Raw genomic sequence first — 8,523 nt, forward strand, 5'->3', positions numbered from 1 at the left:
CTGCTCTCGCTGGACCAGCAGCAGGGCCAGCACAGTGATGTCAGATTTTTTTCTTGATAATTCAATTTGGAATTCACAAATCATTTTCTACTTAAGAAAGTGGTTACAGGGCTGGAAAGATGGCTCAGAGGTTAAGAACACTGACTGTTCTTCCAGAGGTCCTGAGTTCAATTCCCAGAAATCACATAATGGCTCATAGCCATCTGTAATAAAGTCTGGTGCCCTCTTCTGGCCTAGAGGTGTACATGCAGGCGGAGCATTGAATACATAATAAATAAATCTAAAAAAAAAAGAAAGTGGTTACAAAAAGAGGTTTGTTTCTATCATTGTATCATTTCCTTATATGTTAAAGATGTTAGAGTCTGGGATAAATGAAACAAACATTTATGATATTTTCTTAAATGGAAAAAATACTCTGAATTCCAAATGACATCCTCATGACTTAACCACAAGCCATTTGAGTTGTTACAGAATTACATACATGTAATACATGTTTCTTGGCTTCAGGAAACAGGGCAGCTGAAAGGTCTAAACGCTTTGGTTGACAAAGCCATGGTCAATGCCCTCAATGAACCAGGTGCTGGAAGCAGAACACGCATGGGCTCCTGCAGGCACTTGAGCATCTAGGTCAATGAGCGTGACTGCAGAACTGCTGCTTCCCCAAACTCTGACGAGGACATTTCTGGCATCTGCTATAAAGCTCTGTAGCACCACTCAGGAGCCCTTTCACAGATGCCCACCACAAGCGGGAACCAACGAACTAAGGCTGCAGCCCTTAAAGACAGAACAGGACGGAGATGTGCCTGACACGAAATAGCGGGCAGCAGGCAGCATGGCTGTGGAGCCCAGGATCTCTGCTGTCAGATGACAGTCGTGACCTTATTGCCAAAATACTCACTATCCAGGCCTGAGGGGCACTGTTCACAAACAAGTTTTAGAAGTCTGAAGCTTTCTAAAGGTGGCTTAGGCCGCTCTTCTGCTTTGGTGTACACAGTGAAGTTTTCTAGGTGTTAGAAGCACAGTCTGTGGGTATTCATAAGATGCTGATCCTAACAACACCTCTGCAGATGGCTAAAGGAACCCGCCCAACCCAGTGTTCTTCATCAGGTCTTCCTCCCAACTACAGGAACAGAGAGACGGGAAAACCAAAAATTCACCCAATACCTAGACATATTTGAGTAGTCCTTAAAGCCCTGCAGAATTTGAGGCCTTATGTACAGGAAGAACCACTGATAGCAAGAGCCCTCATAGGTGAGGAACTAAGGCTAGACTCAAGGCTGATGAAAGAAACAAAAGGAACAACCCATATGCAAACCTGGCATGGCAGGAACCAAACCAACCAAAAAGGAAGAGAGGCTACTACCTTGACCTGGACATGGTTGTAGGAGCAGGAAGGAGACTACAATTCAGAGGATCAGGGTATCCAAACCTTCCACTCAGGACAAGACAGAGAATAAGTGTTTGATTTTTGGTTGACTGCTACCAAAAAGAGCAGTCACATTCCAACACTATGGGGTGACGTACAGAGGGGAACAAAAGAAAAAGGAGACACTAGGGCTCAGAGGTAACCTCAGCGGTGGTAACATTTTGGTGATAAGTATTTCCTGAAAGGAAAGGCTATGTAGACCTCACTCTGTCTTTAAGAGTTTTGTCTATGTGTTTCTCCTCCATCCCACAGTGAGGGATAGGTATTTTTTTCCCTTTCTTTCCTTTTTTCCCAGCCAAACCACCATTCTTAGATGCCCAACAGCAGACTGTTGATACAAGGACGAGACAGACCCTAATGAGATTTCTGCTAACGGGTGCCATCTCTTTTGCCCTTCCCAGAACCTTACTGTTCCACACAGAACAACTACAGAGCAGGCGTAAGAGCGCCCCAGTTTATCCCCACAGATGTGTATCTTGGCAGTCTGGAAGGCACAGTCCTTCTGCAGCCCCGCCAAAGGCATCAAGGCCTATGAGCAGGCAACCCCACACGCATGACAACCCCTCTCCCACCACGACTCATTTGGGTTAAAGGAAGCACTAACATTTCAATACCCTATCTCTGAGTTTCCGGTCTGAGTACAGGCAGAGGAGGAGCCTTTCAATTGAAGGAGATGCTGGATTTGCCTCCTTCTGGGTTCAGGACCTTGTGGGACCGAGACCACGGTCCCAGTCTGGGCTCATGACTGTCAACTGTAGGTGTAGGCTCTGTTATCTTGGCATAGTCTGCTTCTCTTGAGCTTCCCTTCTCGCTCTGCTCTCCTCTGGGTGAGTTTGTTGTATCTTTCAGGTCCGATTTACAGTCTTCACCTTCACATAGAAAAACATGATCCTTGGGCTTGTTTGGGTGTGCCAGGGGTGCAGTGGCAGTGACTGGGGACCCAAATATGTCACCAGTCTTCCCGCCAGGTGGGTTCAGTCGCTGTCGAGTCTGCACAGTAGTCGATGCATCAAAGATACCACTTCCTTTGCCCCCTGGAGGATTTAACCGCTTCGGTATGTTTTTAGGTTCTTCAGTTGGTCCAAAAATATTAGATGCTCTTATTAGGTTTGCTTGAAGGAACACTTTCTTCTGGACTCCCAAAAAGATTGCTCGATTCTCCTCCTGGGGGCTTCATGGATCTGGAGCCCGAGTAGCCAGCCTGGCCGTCCGCGCCCTGGAACATGTTGGCTGCCACCCCGCCTCTCTCCAGAACAAGTGTTCTTAATAAAGGAATCATATCTCCAGCCGCAAGTTGTAATTCTTGGAATCTTTTATTTATTTACTGGTAGTATGAAAGTAGTTGGCCCCCATAATCTCATAGGGAGTGGCACTATTACGGAGGCCTGGCTTTGTTGGAGTGGGTATGGCCCTTTTGGAGCAAGTATGTCACTGTGGTGGCAGGCTTTGATGTTTCCTATGCTCAGGTATCTGCCCAGTGTCTCAGTTGACTTCCTGTTTCCTCTATCAATATCACTCTCAGCTCCAGTACTACATCTGCCTGCATTCTGCCATGCTCCTGTCATGATGATAATGGACTGAACCTTTGAAACTCTAAGTAAGCTACCCCAATTAAATGTATTATTTATGAGAAAAAATAAAATAAATTACAAAAAAGTAACATTTAGCAGCCTCATTTAATCAGGGAACATGGGGGGATAGGGTATAGGCCCTGGAATTGGTTTTTGCTAAGAGGAATAATTGAAAACCAGGATAAAGAGCATGCCAAATTGAATTAACATGCAGTTCCCATACCAGTTGAGTGGGAGGCTCAGATACAAGGGTTCCCTGTTCATAACATCCTCATATGTCAGTTTGGGATATGTTGAGGGCAGAGTAATTACTATTTGCCTCTCTATTATCTAGAAATTAAGGATGTGGTGAAGGCTCTAGCTAACTAACACTGGGCAAGAGAATACATCCTCCTGTCGTGTGAGGCATGAGATGTAATTTCTCTTCCCTATAAATAAAGAAGTTGTTTTCATGGTCTGGCAATAACCGGAACTTCTCAGACTTACAAAGTTGGAGATGGGAGCAGAAAACATCCAGTGGCTCTTATTTCCCCAAGCATCCTTTTGCTGTAATGAAAGCTCCATGCAACTTACTCTGTTGGGATCATGCCTCAACCAAGATAATGTTACTATTTGAGCCTGGAGATGTTCTGCCATGCTGGTGTAATATAAATTAACCCACAATATTTAAATATTTAATTTTTATAATATTTTCTAAATACACCTGATTTTGGATATTACTTCAGATTAAATTAGCTTTAAGTTTGTTTTAAACTTGTTTTGACTTAATTGCTTTAGGCTTAAATTTGATAACGTACATTGAAGACTATATAGTGAAAGATATAAATTGGTATCTCCTTCTGAGTTTGTCCCTCTCAATGAATTACATTTGTACTTAGAATAGCTATAAACATAGTTCTGAGTGCATTAAAGGATTTGATCATTTATAAGGTGACTAATCATTAAAGTTTATGTCTTAATTATTTTTAACATTTTCAATAAAGCATTAACTCTCAAACAGTCAAGACATTATACTTTTATTCCTGTTAAGATTTTAAGCCTTAAGAATTATAATTTTGACTTGAAATTATTTTAGTATCAAAATAAACATTAAACCATAGATAAAAATCCATAGACAGAATGAGAATCTCATTTCCCGATTTTTTATAGTGTACTTTTACAGAGTGTTATACAAATCTCTTTCTCCAAATGGCTAAAGCCTAACAAAGTTAGTAAAGGCATAAGTGATTAGATATACATCTTTAAGTAAATACTTCTTGACTTGTATAATCTTAGAAGTTTGTAATTTTTCTTTCTGTGCATTCCCACTCTAAACCCTATCTACCATCCCCCTTCACACCTGATCCTGTCATTCACATCCCAACCTGTGCCCAGTCCACCCACAAAATCAATTATATTTCCCCCTTCCCAGGAAGATCTATGTGCCCCCCCCAGGCCCTTCCACTATACTTAGACTCTCTGTGTCTTCTGATTGTAGGTTATTTATCATTTACTTTAGGTTGATATCCATATATAAGCGAATATGTACCATATCTATCTTTCTGGGTCTGGTTTACCTCACTAAGAATGTTTTTTTTTCTAGTTCAATCCATTTGTCTGCAAATTTCAAGATGTCACATTTTATAACAGCTGAATAATACTACATTGTGTAAATCTGTCAAAGGTTTTTATTTATTTTTTAAATCCATTCTTTTGTTGTGGGACATCTAAGCTGTTTCCAATTTCTGGCTATTATGAACAGAGCAGCAATGAACATGATTGAGCAAGTAAGTGTCTTTGCGGTATATTGAAGTGCCCTTTAGGTATATGTCAAAAAGTGGTATGACTGCATCTTGAGGTTGAAAGATCCTCAGTATTCTGAGGAAAACCATATGCTGTATTGATTTGCATAGTGGCTGTACAAGTTTGCACTCCCACCAGCAAGGAATGAGTGCTCATCTTATTCCACATCCTGGCCAGCACAAATTGTCATTTGTGTTATTATCTTAATGCAAGAAGCTAAAAGTAGTTTTGATTTGCATTTCATTGATGCCTAAAGATGTTGAACATTTCTTTAAGTATTTCTCAGCCATTTGAGTTTCTTCTATAGAAAATTCTCTGTTTAAATCTGTACCCTAGTGTTTTTAATAAATTAGATTATTTATTACAATTTTATTATATTTTATGCCGTATTTCTTGAGTTCTTTATATATTTCGGATATTAGTCCTCTATTGAATGTGGCGTTGGAAAAAATCCCTTTTCCATTTGGTAGGTGCCACTTCGTAGAAATGATAGTGTTCTTTGACTTAGAGAAAGAAGCTTTTTTAGTTTCAGGAGGTCCCATTTATTAATTGTCAGTATCAGTGTCTGTGCTACTGGTGTTCTATTCAGGAAACTGTTTTCTGAGCCAGTGCATTCAAGGCTATTCTCAACTTTCTTTTCTATCATATTCAGCATATCTGCTTTAAGTTGAGGTCTTTGATCCATTTGGAGTTGACTTTTGTATACAGTATACAGTAAGGATCTATTTTCATGCTCCTACATGCAGACATCTTGCTTGACCAGAACCATTTGTTAAAGGTGCTGTCTTTTTTCCAGTGTATGTGTCTGGCTTCTTTATACAAATTCAGGTTTCAATGAGTTTTTTGGATTTATGTCCGGGCCTTCAATTCAATTCCACTGATTAATGTGTCAGTTGTTATGACAATAGCATATGGTTTTTATTACTATAGCTCTGTAGTAAAACTTGAAATGAAAATAGTGATACCTCCAGCAGTTCTTTTATTGTTCAGGTTTATTTCAGCTACCCTGGTTTCTTTGTTTTCCCATATGAAATTGAGAATTGTCCTTTCAAGGTCTGTGAAAAATTGTCTTGGAATTTTGAAGAGAATTGCATTGAGTCTGTACATTGCTTTTGATAGGATGGCCATTTTCACTATTAATCCTGCAGATCCATGAGCATGGGTTATCTTTTCATCTTCTGATAACTTATTTAGTTTCTTTTTACAAATACTTGGAAGCTTTATCATGCAAGTCTTTTACTTGCTTGGTTAGAGTTACTTCCAAGATATGTTATATTATTTATGAATAATTATGAAGGGTGTTGTTTCTCTGATATTTTTCTCAGCCTGTTTGTCATTTGTATATAGAAGGGATACTGATTATTTTAGATAACCTTGTCTCCTGCCACTTTGTTGAAAGTGTTTATCAGCTATACGAGTTCCCTAGCAGAATTTTTAGGATCATTTATGTATACTATTATATCTGTCTATGAACTTCTGGTTTTTAGAGTCTTCATTGAGAGAAGTCATGTGTCTTCTTTTAGGTCTGCTTTTTTATGTTATTTGGTCTTTTTCCCTTGCAGCTTTTAATAGTCTTTCTTTGTTCCTCTCATTTAGTGTTTTGGTTATTATAAGCCTAGTGTACTTTCTTTTCTTGTCCTATCTTCTATGGTTTTATTAAAAATATATTTTAGGCCTTTGAACTGTGTTTCTTCTCCTTTCTCTATTCCAATTATTCCTAGGTTTGGTCTTTTCATAGTATCCCAGATTTCCTGGATGTTTTGTGTCAGGAGTTTCCTTGGATTTAACATTTTCTTTGACTGATGTTTCCATTTCCTCTATCGTATCTTCTCTCTTCCATCTCTTGCGTTATGTTCATGATGCTTGACTGTTTGAAATTTTACATTTCTCATTTCCAGAATTCCCTCAGTTTTTTTTTTATTATATTTTCAGGTCTTGAACAGTGTAATTTATTTCCTTACATTCTTTGTTTGTGTTTCCCTGGATTACTTTAAGGACTTCTTTCATCTTCATATAGTTAGTTTTAAGTTCTTTTTATAGTGCTTTGGCTATGTTGGTGTAGTCTGGACTTGCTGTGGTAGGATTGTCGGGATCTAGTGGAGCCATATTGCCCTGTTGTTGATTGTTTTTTTTTTCATACTGGTTTCTAGGTATTTGGGTTTGGGAAGATTGTATTTCTAGGTGCATACACACACTGCCAGCAGTCGAGGCAAGGGCAATATCTTGCCCTAACGGGTAGCTTTTGCCTCAGAGAAAGTAAATCCATATGGAGGTTCTTTGATGCCCAACATCTTTTTACCAAGTAAATTGGTGCTGCCAGTAGCATACATGCCTCATGGTTATGAAAAGCCTTATGTTACTAAAACAGTTTAAATGCCATATTCTGTAGACCTTTCAAGTACTTGAAGATCATTGTCTATTTAAAATATATCTAATTGACTTTGAAAACATACCTAACATGACCATAAGTTTGATTTTTATAGATGACTACTAACTTGTGTTTCTTTAATAGTATAGTTTTTAAAATTTTATATAACCTTTTAATATGATTTGCATAGGTACAATGCCTTAAATAAAAGTAGAAACATATACAGCATAACAAAAGTAACCTTAAATTTGTAACAATATACAAAAATCTATACTATTATAAAATATTTACTACTGGCAGCTGCTTTTTTAGTTTAAAAGTAGATTCAATAATCTACCTTTTATCCCATCATTTCTATACTCTCCCATTTTTCTTTCAGAAGGAGATCTTTGATTATAATCTCCTTTGTTAAGATTTTTTATATTTATTTATTTATTAAAATTTCCACCTCTTCCCCTCATCCCATTTCCCTCCCACTCCCCCTCCCTCTCCAGTCCTAAGAGAAGTCAGGGTGCCCTGCCCTATGGGAAGTCCAAGGCCTTCCCCCTTTTATCCAGGTCTAGGAAGGTGAGCATCCAAACAGACTAGGCTCCCAAAAAGCCAGTACATGCAATAGAATCAAAACCCAGTGTTATTCTTAAAAATATATATATATGGGGGGTTCCCAGCGGCAGCTGGAAGCCACGCGGCGGAACCCCCAATGCAGTGGGCGCATGTGAGTAGACCCATGGAGCCATAAAAGCAGCTGTTAGCCCCAAAGAGACGGTTGCCAGTCCCCGGGGCGGGCTGGCGGAGTCGCCATGAGAAAAGCGGCTACAGCTTCCCACCAGCAGGAGGGCACGTGCCACGCTGGCGGTGGTGGCGGTAACAGACATATAAACAGAGGAAATAGCCATACAAGAATTTATTAAAAAGGAGAGAAAGAAAGAAAGAAAGAAAGGGGGAGAGAGAGAGAGGGAGAGAGAGAGAGAAGAAAGAGAGGGAAAGAAGGAGGGAGAGAGAGGAGAAGAAAGGCAAAGCCCCGTGTGTACACCGGGAGAGGAAGCAGAAAGAGAGCGATGATGGGCGGAGGTCAGAAGTTAAAAGGAGTGGGCGTGGCTAGGGCAGGGACCGAAAAAATAACATTCCCACATCTTGCTTTTAATAAAAAGCAAATTAGACACTCCAGTTTGAAGGAATTGGGGCTGCAAATTCTCGAGACTGCTTCCGGCTGATTGTGGGCATCATCTTTGGGGGGGGCGCGAGAGAAGGCTGGGTGCTGGGAACATCCTGGCATAGCTGGTCTCTTTGTTTCTGACCGATGTCTGTGGCATGGAAATGTCTGGTATCTCTTACCCTATTTAAGGTATTGGCAGAAAGAACAAAGTTAAATTAAG

General features: G+C 39.9%; 1 pseudogene; it reads right to left on the minus strand.

Annotated features, from left to right (window-relative positions):
* Positions 1-2,086: 2,086 nt before the first annotated feature.
* LOC121438998 lies at positions 2,087-2,651 on the minus strand (annotated as a pseudogene).
* Between the last annotated feature and the right edge of the window lie 5,872 nt (positions 2,652-8,523).

Source organism: Microtus oregoni, unplaced genomic scaffold (genome assembly GCF_018167655.1).
Source record: "Microtus oregoni isolate MIOR12 unplaced genomic scaffold, Mior012 000059F_ref0000304, whole genome shotgun sequence".
Lineage (NCBI taxonomy): Eukaryota > Metazoa > Chordata > Mammalia > Rodentia > Cricetidae > Microtus > Microtus oregoni.